The sequence below is a fragment of the Lissotriton helveticus genome, chromosome 2_2 (genome assembly GCF_964261635.1).
Source record: "Lissotriton helveticus chromosome 2_2, aLisHel1.1, whole genome shotgun sequence".
Classification (NCBI taxonomy): domain Eukaryota; kingdom Metazoa; phylum Chordata; class Amphibia; order Caudata; family Salamandridae; genus Lissotriton; species Lissotriton helveticus.
In genome coordinates this window covers 486,582,173-486,596,773 of record NC_136060.1, presented here as the reverse complement: position 1 = coordinate 486,596,773, position 14,601 = coordinate 486,582,173, and the positions used below count along the sequence as shown (strand labels likewise).

Genomic DNA, 14,601 nt, shown 5'->3' with positions numbered 1-14,601 from the left:
TTCACCTCCAGCAAGCACATCTCCTTTGAGCACACTACAGCTCTCCACTGGACGGATCACAGCTGTGTTCACTTCAGCTACAAAACAACCCTGACCCACAACCGTCCACAACCCATTCCCCGAAGAAAATGGAACAAAATCACCACTGACCAACTCCTCACATCACTCAGCCAAAATACTCCCACCCTAGCAACGGACCCAGACCAATTGGCCACCAACCTCAGGCAATGGATTACCCACAGTGCAGACGAACTAGCACCCCTGAAAAAACACCAGTTGAAATCATCCAGCAAAAAGGCTCCCTGGTTCAATGATGACCTTAAAAAATCCAAGAAGACATGCCGCACCCTGGAGAAGAATTGGAGAAAAGAACCAACCTCAGACAACATGACCTCCCTCAAGACAGCCACCCGCAAACACCACCAACTGATTCGATCCGCCAAGAAATCAGCATTTAAGGACCGTCTCGACAACAATTCCCATAACAGCAAGGAACTCTTCAATATCGTCAAAGAATTCACCAACCCTCCCGCAGCATCCAACGACATCACTAACTCCCAAGACCTCTGCGATGCGTTATCCTCCTTCTTCTACAACAAAATTGCCGACATCCACAACAGCTTCAAGAATACTCCCAATGAACAACTCACCCCACCCCCTTCAGATCCCACCCCTCCAACTAACTACCTTAACTCCTGGAACCCAGTCACCATTGAAGACACCATTCGCCTCATGAACTCAATCCACTCTGGCTCACCTTCTGACCCCTGTCCCCACTACATCTTCAACAAAGCTGACTCCATCATCGCCCCCCAACTCCGCGACGTCATCAACTGCTCCTTCAACTCCGCCACCTTTCCAGAAATATGGAAACACGCCGAACTCGGCGCCCTTCTGAAAAAACCAACAGCAGACCCCTCAGAACTGAAAAACTACCGACCCATTTCCCTCCTCCCTTTCCCGGCCAAAGTCATCGAGAAAGCCGTCAATAGCCAACTCGCAGCCTTCCTTGAATCCAACAACTCCCTGGATCCCTCACAGCACGGCTTTCGAGCCAAACCCAGCACCGAAACCGCCCTCATTGCGGCGACCGACGACATCCGAGCACTCCTAGACAACGGTGAAACAGTGGCCCTCATTCTACTCGACCTCTCCGCCGCCTTCGACACTGTCTGTCATAACACCCTCATACAACGCCTCAACAACATCGGCATTCAAGGTAAAGCCTTGGACTGGATCATCTCGTTCCTAGCCGGAAGAACCCAGAGAGTCCGACTCCCCCCTTTCTACTCAGAGCCCACCGAAGTCATCTGCGGCGTACCTCAAGGCTCCTCACTCAGTCCCACCCTCTTCAACGTCTACATGAGTCCCCTCGCCTCCATCGCACGTCAACACAACCTCAACATCATCTCCTACGCCGACGACACCCAGCTAATCCTTTCCCTCACCAAAGACCCCAACACCGCCAAAAACAACCTTCACGAAGGTATGAAAGAAGTAGCCGAATGGATGAAACAGAGCCGCTTAAAACTCAACTCAGACAAAACGGAGGTGCTCATCCTAGGATCCTCCCCCTCAGCTTGGGATGACTCCTGGTGGCCTTCCGCTTTGGGATCCGCGCCCACACCCACAAACCATGCACGTAACCTTGGCTTCATTCTAGACTCCTCTCTATCAATGTCCAGACAAGTCAACGCCGTATCGTCCTCCTGCTTCAACGTCCTTCGCATTCTCAAAAAGATCTTCCGCTGGATCCCCCTCGAAACAAGGAAAACTGTCACCCATGCACTGGTCACGAGTCGACTGGACTATGGCAACACACTCTACGCCGGAATTACAACAAAATTGCAGAAAAAGCTCCAGCGCATCCAAAACGCATCAGCGAGACTCATATTAGACCTCCCGCGCCAAGAGCACATCACCGGTCACCTAAAAAACCTCCACTGGCTTCCCGTCAACAAGAGAGTTACTTTCCGCCTTCTTACCCACACACACAAGGCCCTTTATAAGCTAGGACCCGAATGCCTCAACACTCGACTGTCCTTCTACTATCCCACCCGCCAACTAAGATCATCCAATCAAGCCCTCGCCGCAGTCCCGCGCATCCGAAAAGCCACCATGGGTGGCAGATCCTTCTCCTTCCTGGCTGCCAAGACCTGGAACTCACTCCCCACCCACCTCCGCCTTACTCAGAATCACATCTCCTTCAGAAAAGAACTGAAAACATGGCTATTCGACAAACAATGAACCCCTCCCTCTAGCGCCTTGAGACCCTCTGGGTGAGTAGTGCGCTTTATAAATGCCTGAACTTGAACTTGAACATGAACATCCTGTATTCCCCTGGGTGTCTACTTTTCAAAAATTTATAGGTTTGCTAGGTTTCCCTAGGTGCCGGCAGAGCTAAGGTTAAAAAACTACAGCTAGGCACTTTGCCAAGAAAGGGTCATTTTTCACTGTGAAATTGTGGTGTGTCCACGTTGCGTTTTGCGCTGTTTTGTGTGCGGGCACTAGGCCTACCCACGCAAGTGAGGTACAGTTTTTCTTGGAAGACTTTGGGGAATGTGGGGCCGGCAGAAATTTGTGGATCCACGCAGATACTAGAACTTTCCACAACAGAAATGTGAGGAAAATATGTTTAAAAAAACAAAATTAGGTTTGCAAGGTATTCTGGGTGACATAACCTGGTAAGAGGCAGTCAAGTCACCCCATCCTGGATTCCCCCGGGTGTCTAGTTAAAAAAAAATTATAGGTTTTCTAGGTTTCCCTAGGTGCCGGCAGAGCTAGTGTTCAAAAACTACAGCTAGGTACTTTGCCAAAAAAGGGTCAATTTTCACGGTGAGATTGTGGTGTGTCCACGTTGCGTTTTGCACCGTTTCCTGTTGTGGGCACTTAGGCCTACCCACACAAGTGAGGTACCATTTTTATCGGGAGTCTTAGGGTGATTCAGATTTGTAAAGCAACTGTTATTACCTATTGACTTTCAATGCATTTCTGCTTCCTAATGAAAGACAATATGTAAAACAGAAATAATTTTGAAAAATGATCGATAATTCTCATACTAGTATGAGTATTCCAAATTTTGGAGATGTGCAAATATCTACTGTTTCTAAACTCTATATTTTGTTCCCATGTCAGAAACACATAGGTGTCTTTCATACCGATTTTTCCATTTATACATTTTCCTAGAATAATTGCTATATACCTGGTACATAATAAAAATCCATTGCAGGTCGCTGCTCAGTTTTTGGGTCTGGGTTCGTCGGATTCTTGGTGGACCTACAAGTCCTATATATCCCCACAACCAGTAAGGTCCAGCAGATGTAACGGTATATTGCTTTCAAAGAGTTGTCATAATTAGAAGAAGTTACATGTGAAAACGTTGACACAAAAGGCTGTTGTTTTTTTAAACTTATTTCCAATTTTTCCTATATTTAAATGTTAGTTTCTATAAAGAAACCTTGAAGGGTCTACACAAATGACCTCTTGCTGCATTCAGAATGTTATCTACTTTTCCAAAATGTATAGTTTTCCAGGATCCATTATTGCTTTTATACTCATTTATACCATTAACTGGAAGGAAGTTGAAAGCACAAAAAATAGCAAAAATAGGCTATGTCCCAGAAATATGCCAAAACTGTGTGAAAAATGTTGGTTATCTGACAAAAGTCTGCTTGTCCCTGAAAGCTGTGAAGATGGTGATTGCAGCACCACAAACCCTTTTTTTATACCATTTGCAGGGAAAAAGCCAGACGCTTTCATCTGTAGCCCTTTTTTGCATGTTTCCCAAAAAAAGCAACATGTATTTTGGCTAATTTCTGGGTCCCCTCCAGGGGAATCCACAAACCCTGTGTATCTTTAGAATCCCCATGATGTTGGCAAAAAGGATGCAAATTTGGCGTGGGTACCTTATGTGGTCAAAAGGTTATAGGGCCCTAAGTGCGAAGTACCCCAAAAAAAGGCTTAGCACAGGGTGGGGAAAGGGGGGGAGGGCTAGCAGCAAAGGGGTTAAGTGGTCTGAAGTTGTCATAAGCGAGAAGTTCTCATGGCATGGCTTCAATGTCTAAACTCATAAATACATAAAAGGCATAGAGTCAAAGAGGTGAAGTGGCAAACATACTGAAGGGCATAAAACAATCAAAAGTGACCCCAAAACATTTAGGGACTCGAAGGTGAAGGCAAGAGAGTTTTTAAGGAGTGGGCAGGAAAGTATGCTGCCTTAGAGGAAACAGCCTTTACGCGTAGCCTTTACCACGCAGGTAAGTATTTTTTAAATAGCATACTTTTTATGTAATTTTCAAAGAAATACTTTTTTCATACATGTAAATTAAAAATAAAACAATCTTAAGGTTTAGTAATGGGTAGAAGTAATGGAAGGTAAGGGTGGTTCTAGTGTTTAGGGGTGGTTAGAAGTAAAGGGAGATAAGGGTGGTTATAGGGTTTGGGTGTAGGTAGAGGTAATGGGAGGCAAGGGTGATTTTAGGGTTTGGGGACAGGCAGAGATGAAGAGACTTAAGGGTGATTTTAGTTTCAGGGATTGTTAGAGGTAACAGGATTTAACGGACATTTTAGTGTTCATGGATGGGTAGATGTAAAGGGATATATGGGAGATTTTAGGGTTCAGTGGTAGGTTGAGGTAAAGGGAGGTAAAGATGAATATAGGATTCTGGTGGGTAGAGATACATAGAAGTAAGGGTGAATTTAGGTTGTGGGGTGCGTAAAGATAAAGCAAGGTAAGAGTGAAATTAGGGTTTGCAGAGGGTAGGTTTAAAGGGAGGTTAGGGCCATTTTAGTGTTCGGGTGGGTAGGGGTAAAGGGAGGTAAGGGTGATTATAGGGCTCAAGTTTGCATAGGGGTAAAAGGGAGGTAAGGGTGATTTTAGGATTTTAAGGTGGGTTGAGGAAAGGGAGGTCAGGCTGATTCTAAAATTCATGGATGCACAGAGATAGGGGTGATTTTAGGATTCGGGTGGCTAGAGGTAAAGGGAGGTAATTGTGATTTTGGGGTTCAGGTGGGTAGAGGTGAAGGATGGAGAAGGTGACATTAGGGTTCCGGTTTATATATGCGAAGGGAGGTAAGGGTTTTTATGGTTTGGGGTGGGTAGAGGTATATGGATGTAAGGCTAATTTTAGAGTTCAGTAGTGGGTAGAGGTAAAGGGCAATTAGGGTGATTTTATTGTTTTGGGTGGGTAGAGGTAAAGGAATGTAAGAGTGATTTTAGGGTTTGGTGGTAGATAGAGGCAAAGGGAAGTAAATATGAATATACGTTTCAGTTGGGTAGAGGTGGATGGAAGTAAAGGTGAGTTTAGGGTTCTGGTAGGCAGGAGTAAAGGAGGTAAGGGGAAATTGAGAGTTTAGTGAGGGCAGAGGTAAAGGGAGGAACAGGTGGTTTTTAGCATTCTGTGGTGGGTTGAAGTAAAGGGAGGAAGCAGTGATTTTAGGATTTGAGATAGGTAGAGGTAAAGGGAGTAAGGGAGAATTTAGGGTTCGGGTAGGTAGTGGAAAAGGAAGGTAAGGGTGGTTTTAGGGTATGGAGATGGGTAGAGGTAAAGTGAGGTAAGGGTATAGTTAACAGAAGGTAAAGGTGATTTTAGGGTTTAGGGGTGGTTAGAGGTAAAGGGTGAATTTAGGGTTCAGGTTAGGTAGAGGTAAAGGCAGGTAATTGTGATTTTGGGGGTAGGTATGTAGAGGTAAATTTATGGTTCTGGTGGGCAGGGGTAAAGGGAGGTAAGGGGGAATTGAGAGTTTAGTGAGGGCAGAGGTAAGGGAGGAATGGGTTGTGTTTAGCATTCTGGGGTGGGTTGAAGTAAAGGGTGGTAGCAGTGATTTTTTGGTTTGGGGTGAGTAGAGGTAAAGGTGAATTTGGGTGAGTATAGGTAAAGGAAGGTAAGGGTAACTGGAGGGTTGCTAGTGGGTAGAGGAAAATGGAGGAAATTGTGATTTTGGGGTTTGGGTAGGTAGAGGTAATAGAAGGTGAAGGTGAATCTAGGGTCGAGTGTGAAGAAGTGAAATGAGGTATGGGTGAATTTAGGGATCAGGGGTGTATAGAGGTAATGAATGGTAAGGGTGCTTTTATTGTTTGGGGTGGGTAAAACTAGAGGTAAAAGTGAGTAAGAGTGATTTTAGGGTTTGCGGTAGATAGCAGTAAAGGGAAGTAAAATAAATATAGGGTTCAAGGGAGGTTGAGGTAAAGGGAGATAAAGGGCATATTAGAGTTTGGTGAGGGAAGAGGTAAAGGGAGGAAAGGGTGATTGTAGGATTTCATGTTGGGTTGAGGAAAAGGAAGGCAAGGGTAATTTTAGGATTTGAAGTGGGTAGAGGTAAAGGGAGGTAAGGGGGAATTTAGGGTTCGGGTAGATAGAGGAAAAGGATGGTAAGGGTAGTTTCAGGGTTTGGAGATGGGTAAAGGTAAAGGGTGGTAGGGGTGGAGTTAACAGAAGGTAAAGTTGGGTAGAGGTAAAGGCAGGTAATTGTGATTTTGGGGGTCAGGTATGTAGAGGTAAAGAAAGGTGAGGGTGAATTTAGGGTTTAGGGTTGGGTAGAAGTGAAGGGAGGTAAGTGTTTCATGGTTTATATTTGGATAGAGGTAAAGAGATGTAAGGGTTCAGGAGTGGGTAGAGGTAAAGGAAGGTATGGGTGATTTTGTTGATCGGGGTGGGTAGAGAATAAAAGGAGGTAAGGGTGATTTTAGCGCTTGATTGTAAATAGAGGTAAAGGGAATTAAAGATAAATATAGGGTTCAGAGTGGGTAGAGGCAAATGGAGGTAATGGTGAATTTAGGGTTTGGTGGGCAGGGTTAAAGGGACGTAAGGAGGGATTTAAGGTTTGGTGAGGGTATCGGTAGAGGGAAGAAAGGGTATTATTAGGATTCTGGGGTAGGTTGAGGTTAAGGGAGATAAGGGTGATTTTTGCATTTTGTGTGTGTAGAGGTAAAGGGAGCTAAGGCTGGTTTTAAGAGTTTGTGTGTGTAGCGGTTAAGGGAAGTAAAGATGAATATAGGGTTCTGGATGGGTGAATGTAAAGGGAGGTAAAGATGAATATAGGGCTCTGGCTGGGTAGAATTAAAGTGAAATAAGGATGAATTTAGGGGTTCAGGTGGGTAGAGGTACAGGATTTAAGGGTGAATTTAAGGTTTGGTGAAGGCAGAGGTAAAGGAATGTAAGATTAATGTTAGGGTGATGGATCAGTAGCAGTAAAGGAAGGCCAGGATGATTTTAGGTGGAAATTGTGGGCAGTGGTAAACAAAAGTAAGGGTGATTTTAAAGTTTGCGGGTGGGTAAAGGTAAAGAAGGGTAATGGGGATTTTACAATTGGGCGATGGGTTGCGTTAAAGGGAGGTGAGGGTGATTTTAGGGTTCGGGTGGGTGGAGCTAAATGGAGATAAGGGTCAATTTAGGCTTCAGAGGTGGGTGGAGGTACAGGGAGGCCAGGATGTTTTAAGTTTCAGGGTTGGGTGAAGGAGGTACACCAGGATATCAGCGAAAATCTTATCCAGAGTTTTTTTACCTCAAGATGGCGCCTGTGAAGGAACGGACCCGCTTTTAGATTGGCTCGAAGCGGATCCATGGGAACCTATCCCGAATTAGCAGCGTTTTCCCGGGGGCTCTACTACCCCTTGCCCCGGTGGACTCCCACAACTGTAATTCGCTCAACCCTGGAATCAGCTCCCATCATGGCCATTCGGAGCTACTGCTCCTTTGCGAACCCTCTTACAAACCACATAATGGTGTTTCCACCGCTTTTCCTCACCATCCGCTTCTAAGTTTCCGAAACCGGAACATAGGCGGCTCACTCCGAGACCAACTCCGCCTTTCTCCGAGCGATTTCCGTTGATATATTTGCCACAACCTCCCTCCCACTGAATCAGCCAAGATGGCAGTCGCCGTCGTGAGGGTGATGCCGGACACCTGCAGTGCTTACGAAGCGGCGCTTGAAATGCGGATGACTGAGACAAAATCGCAGGCCTGCTGAGGACATAGCTGGCTGAGGTGAGAGAGCACAGCCCGCAATACTGCGGGATCGATGGGGAGGAGACCGATGATCCTTTTCGGAGCCCGATGAGTGGAGCGCGACCGGCGGCGTGCTGGTTGTTGTGTAGGGTAGCGGAGGTGCTACTGACTGCGCTGCCCCCTCTGCAGACATCGGCGATCCCACTCTGCTGTTTCACCTTAACAGTACTAACTTGGAGCTCCTATACACGTTTGCGAGGTGTATTAGAGGCCTGCTCTACTTGTGAGAGCGCGAAGGCGGTCTGCTTGCACTAGCAGTGAGGCTGCCTGTTTTACATATTCGTATGTGGCTGCACCGGCTGATTCATCGAGCACGATCGTATTGATTGCTATGGCTTACCTGCACTGGGAAGCTTGACATGGCGCGATGATGAGTCGTGAGGCCTGTTGACATCTACCAAGGCTGGTGAAAGTGTCTGCGGCCACCTTTTCGAGCTCTGCGACCGCCATTTATTACTCTGGGGGTGTGCAGATCAACCTCGGATCTTCCATGAGCCTGGCACCATTAAACCAACTCACGGGTGTATTTTGCCCCATGTTTCCCTATGTAGACAATACTTGAAAAGGTTCTGCAACAAATGGAGCCTCAGTATTTCTTTTCTGCATTGGACGGGCAAGCACTCGAGGCCTTCCTTAAAGATGAAATGCTTTTTGTTCAGATGCTCTAAAAAGTCTTTCAACTGTCGAAGGTGGGCCATTGTGAGATTTCAATATGGCTTGGCTGGTACACCCCATGTTGCAAAGAGGCCATCTAGTCTCCCAAAGACTCGGTCTTGATTGGTAGATTGAAGATCTTCAATTAATTGAAATTGTGAGCATTTGTCCACAATCATCATCAGGTGATGTCCATAGTCGAGTGGACTCAAAAAATCAATTGCTATTCTCTCCCATGCGTGCTATGGGAGTTATGGCATGTTTAAACTGTGGTGAGTAGTTGTTGTAGAAAAGAAGTTGCATAGATGACAAGTCTTTAATTCTTTTACAACTCTCTCATTGAGATAAGGAAACCAAACTCGGTCTCGGAGAGCTCATTTAGTGGCAGCGATTCCACGATGTCTTTCATGAGCCACATGAATTCTTTTCTGCCATAGACTCTCCGGAATCAGGATTCTCAACCCTCACAGTATTAATCCTTCCTGTTGTATTGGCAGTTCATCTTTGACATGTTTTGTATTATTAACCATCTCTGGTGAGAGGTTGAGTGTGCTGGTTCCATGACTGATTTATAAATATATCCTTCAACTTTAGCATGTCGCTGTAATGGATTGTGATAATTAGAGCTAACGAACTGGCAGCTGGTGTGTTCGATTTTACAATGAAGTTATTATAGGTTTCAGACGTCTTGGATCGAGTACCATGACCTTGTATAGGTACTCTAGAAAAAGAGTCAGCAGTATCTGGGCGATACACAATGATATAATAGTATTCTTGTATTCGTACTCCCCATCGTACAAGTCAGTAAAGCTTGATGATCAGTTTCCAGCGTAAACGACATTCCGTACTGGAAGGCAGGGAAGCCAATATCACTGCTAAACTTTCTTTTTCTGGTTGTGAATAAGCATGGTAAACACAAGTACACTGTTTCAAAGTATATCTGGGTCCGTGGATGATGGGTAGGCCAGTTGACATCAGCTTCCTGAATCTATCATTGAAGGAGATGTAGCATCCACATTTTCCCAAGCGGCCCAAACCTGAATCGAGGAGGAGCACCTAGACGAGATATACATACACCTACGTAAGTGCAGTAGGTTGTAGTTAAACACTTTATTGAGAGCACCCTTACTTCCTTAGTGAGGACTAGGTTTTCTATTTAGGTCCTGATGAAATGCCACTAGATCCTTTCGGACTACTGAGGGTGTAAGATATGTCGACTCATTGTCTGTAGCGTAGGAAGTACCACACACACCTATCTAATTGTTTCCCTGTAGGATAGGGTATTTAAAATAGAAACTTACACATTGGGAATGTCAGACCCTTATCCCTGACCAATTCCCATTTCCTGTTTTTATCCTTGACATATGTGCACTGCGAAGAGTAAACTACTGCACCAGAACCTATAGTCAATTTTAATTCCCCCCAGCAAAGAGCCCTCTTGCGGGGACGATCGGGCATTGCAGTGAAGGCCCAACAGCACGCAACCAATGAAGAAGCATGCCATCTAATGATGGGTGAGGGCACTTGCTCCTAATATGCAATTGCTTTGGGTGACCCCTTTACCTCCTCAAATTGATAGTGAGGATTAGTTACTTTGGAACAGTGTACCTTTTTTTATCATAAGTGCTAATTTGGATTAATGTACACTGGTCCATATAGAATCTCCCAGTCCCCTTATCTTTTGTGTGAATAAGCATGTTGTGTTTGGGACAAACATCTACTTGAATATGCCAAAATATGCCTTTGAACATTCAGGTGTCCACTGTGCTGCGCAATGATAGCTCGTAACCCGACTGGCCTAGTGTCAACAACAACGTCTGCATGAAGCTTCAGATTGAAGTAGGCCATTTCAGTAGCTTTCTCAGGGCAGGTTTGATTTTCTTAAAACTTTTCTCACCATCATGTGACCAATGAAATGAAACATTTTTTTTATCAAGTCTCTTAATGGAGCACTTATAGTAGCAAAGTCTTGTATGTATCTGAAACAGTAACTGGCCATGCCAAGAGATGAACGTACCATAGACACATCTTTTGGGGCAATCAGCATTTGACAGCGCTGGTACTTTAAGAGGATCAGGTGTCATACCCCCATCAGAAAAGATATGTCCTAAGAATTTTAGCTCTGTCTTATGGAACTCACACTTGTCTGCATTCAAGGTCAAACCTGCATCAGCAAGTAGATGGCACACCTGTGAGAGATCATTATCATGCTCCTTTTGTGTAGCTCTTAAAACAAATATTTCATCATTATAATTGAACGCATTCATCACAGGCTGTATGATACATTGAATCAAGTCTTGAAAAAAGTTAGCAGCTGAAGACACCAAAAACGTAGTCTTTTGCATTGAAACAGACCAACATGCATAGAAAAGGTTGTAATGTACCTGTAATTTATTTTTAGCTTTAACTGATGCTAACCTTTATTCAGATCAATGTGAGAGAAAAACTTAGCACCATTCAATCATTCAATTGCGTTATCATGTCAGCTATGTGTGGACCTGGATGTCGTTCTCGTTCACTTGCCTTGTTTGCCTAACGCATGTCAACACAAATGCATACTGCTCCTTCACAGTCATTTTTAGGCACTACCACTATGGGATAATTCAATGGCATTGAAAAATGCTCAATGATATCATGCTGGGGTAACTATTGAAATTCTTTTTCAACAGCTTCTTGGAAAAGAAAAAACAAGTCATTTATGTCTTTGAGCGATAGGTCTGACATCATTATTGTGCAACTTTAACTTTCATGGTCTGACGCTGTACCTTGAGCACATGCACCTTCTTTTTCTTGTGTTTCGTTGCCGCTGCAAATGAACCTTGATTTTTTAAAGGCTGCGAGGCAGCCCATGTATACACTTTAGTTTTCAATGGCATAAGTTACAGTAATGGAAACATTTCATTATATTGTATTATTTGTATTTCTCCTCAGGCATAATGTTTATTGTATCTCTACTGTTGATAATGAAAAGTATTAAACAACCTTTTATTTTCAGGCTAATCTTCAGACAATGTTTGAATGACTTTGGTGCTTCGGCATGTCGACTTTTCTTGGACTGACATTTTTCTTTACATGCAGCTACTCCAACATGTGCGTGCTTTTCTGAGGTAAACAGTGACATGGCACAACCATCTTCTTCACTTTCACTTGTTATCGAGGCAGAAGAATTAGTTGACACTGATTTACATGACGGTCAACTTCGTTCAGTGTCGATCAACTAATGTCACCATTCACTGATCGCTACCTGAGACCTTTTGTGCTCCAATTTGGAATTTGTGTTTTTCGGGAAGTGAGCTGACACCAACGCATATCTGGGATACTTAACTCAGACTGTATGGTAACATTGAACTTAAAGCTGAGATAACAACAGATTCTAAAATCCTTTCAGGTGAACGTACTGTCAACGGGATATTGTACCAGACTATATGTAAAGATTTAGGTCGGCATTTGATACGCCAGAATGACTGGGTATCTTTTGTATTACACCGCCTGCACAGATATCCAGTACTGATGAAGTTGTGATTATGATGAAACATGTGTTGGCTAAATTGGAACAAAGCTGTTTTGGAATAAATAAAATCAAAATGCTCAAAACTAAGTACAATGTTTGAAGACTGGATTCTTAATCATTGCTTGTGCCATAAGGCTATATTCAAGTTGGGGAGGTTGTCCTTCCCCAAAAAAAGGTTTATAAAATGAGGTTAAAAAGTGTACTAAATTTGCTAAATAGCCAGAGGCACTGGAAATGCACTCCAGCAATATTCAACTACTTTCATAGTGAGCCAAGCACGTGTTAAAATTGGAAAATACGATGTCAATGTACACCGTAATATATGTATGTGTGAAAACGAATTTGCATCACCGTTGTTGATTTCACCCGAAAGGACCTCCTTCTCAACCCGAGTCAGAAATACGTGGCTAAAACAGGCCCTACAACCTAGGCCTGAAGCAACTGATTGACAGATCACAGGTGGGAGGACATGTAACACTTACACAGAGCACGAGAACAGGAAAACCCAGATTGATCCCACAGATAGGCAGTGACATCACAAAGGTCTCAGGAGGTTGGCACCAATAAAACAGGTTGGCCAGAGGGATGTGCATTCTCAAAAACACCATAATGTTAGATGCCACACTAAGTTAGGAATATACAGCTAATCAGAACACAGCATGCTTATCACGCGTGGAATGTGCGCTCTTCATGCAGGTCATCTGGACACATACCCTCTGGCCCTGCATTATACCCACACAAGGACGAGGCCCATCTGTGCTACTTATCAAACCCACAATTTTATGATTATTCATGTAAAGTATAAAAGGATGGCCGAAACCATGTACTTTGAGACAGTCTTCAGACCCAGAGTCCGTAGCCTGATCACCCGGCCACCGCGTTTAAATAAACAACAGTTCCTGTATTGCCAAACGCCTCTTGTCTTTCATTTTTTCAAAGGTTAATTTGTATTTGAGCAACACGTGTATGGTCTTCCATTAGAGTACTGCAAGTTTGCTCACCCTAAGATAATTTTTAGAAACCCATGGCTCAATATTCAACACAGTTTCCCTTAAAAGGATTCAAAATCCATACATGAAATAAGGAGTTGAGATATAGCAATTTCAAAAGGCTTGCCTTTTATCATGTTACTTATTGACACATCTACATTTCACTTAATTTCATCTTTCTTATCGCCCACTACAGGTCAAGCCTCAGTCATATGTTATGACATATTTATTCATTTAGTGTTTTATATAGCGTGTACAAGACCCAGAACAGGGTATCAGAGCGCTTCACATATACAAAGAAAAGTCATAATAAACAGTACTAGAGCAGTTCAAAAATATAAATATAGCATTGAAGTTTTAAACATTGCAATAGAAACCTATAAATGAGGTTACCTCAAAGGACAAGAGAGGCGAGGAAAGAATAAAATGGAGAAAAACATTTGTACAATCATTAATAAAATAAGAGGTGCGTAGGATATAGCTGATCATACATTCAGGCTTGTTCTGGGTATTCTCAGTGTGACAGTAGGGGAAGCAGTCTTCATGCAGAATTTTCCGTGTGAGTACGGACCATCAAGATGCACCTAGTGAGAGGGTGAGGAACTTCAACTAGAGTCTGGTAATGGATGCGATTACAGAGAAAGATACTCCCCCGGCTTGGGTGGGTAGAGTGATTGTCTGAATGAGGCTTCTAGGACATGTATTGAACGGGTTACTGTGGATTAAGGGAGGAATTTGCTCATTAGGAAGGACTTAGCTTTTTTTTAAATGTAGAAGTAGAGGAGATTTTTCTGATGCTTGGTGGACTGAGTTCCATATTCTAGGTGCAGCTCCAGAGAAGGCTCTGTCCTATGTTATTTTCTTACGGAAGAGATGAGGTTTTAGAAGAAGAGCGCCGTCGCTCCATGAGAGTCTGCTTCCTCCAGAGATCGAGATGTTCTCTTCCAGGGGATCCTCATCAATAGTCATAAGCATTAGAATATTCCCGCCCATGTGCGGGACCCCGGAAACACTATATTATATGTGCCCCACATATATATATATATACACTCATATATAATATATACACATATATATATATATATATATATATATATATATATATATATATATATATATATATATATATATATATATATATATGAAAACATGCAATAGCAGCCAAATAAAAACAGAGCTGAAATATGCTGTAAAGAATTTCCACCATACATGAGTTATAAGCATTATAAACATGAGAAAACAACACAAGGTTTGTTTCAGAAACTGTTTTAATGCTCAGAAAGCAGTAGAAATTCTCATAACTCACTGGAAGCATAGAAAGCTCCCAGGCTGCATTACAAACACACAGTCTAAAAAGACTGAAAAGCTAACCTGTAGCTGCATAGCAATAAACTGACACCGTGCCTTTAAGGCACCCATGACCCCCAGTATCCCATCATGC

General features: G+C 43.4%; 1 long non-coding RNA gene across 1 annotated transcript in view; it reads left to right on the top strand.

Annotated features, from left to right (window-relative positions):
* Positions 1 to 12,254, top strand: part of LOC144821905 (uncharacterized) — a 50,491-nt gene extending 38,237 nt beyond the window's left edge. Inside the window, exon 2 of the long non-coding RNA XR_013608496.1 lies at positions 11,656 to 12,254. This is a non-coding gene — a long non-coding RNA (uncharacterized LOC144821905). The remainder of the gene's footprint in view (positions 1 to 11,655) is intronic.
* The last annotated feature ends 2,347 nt before the right edge of the window (positions 12,255 to 14,601 follow it).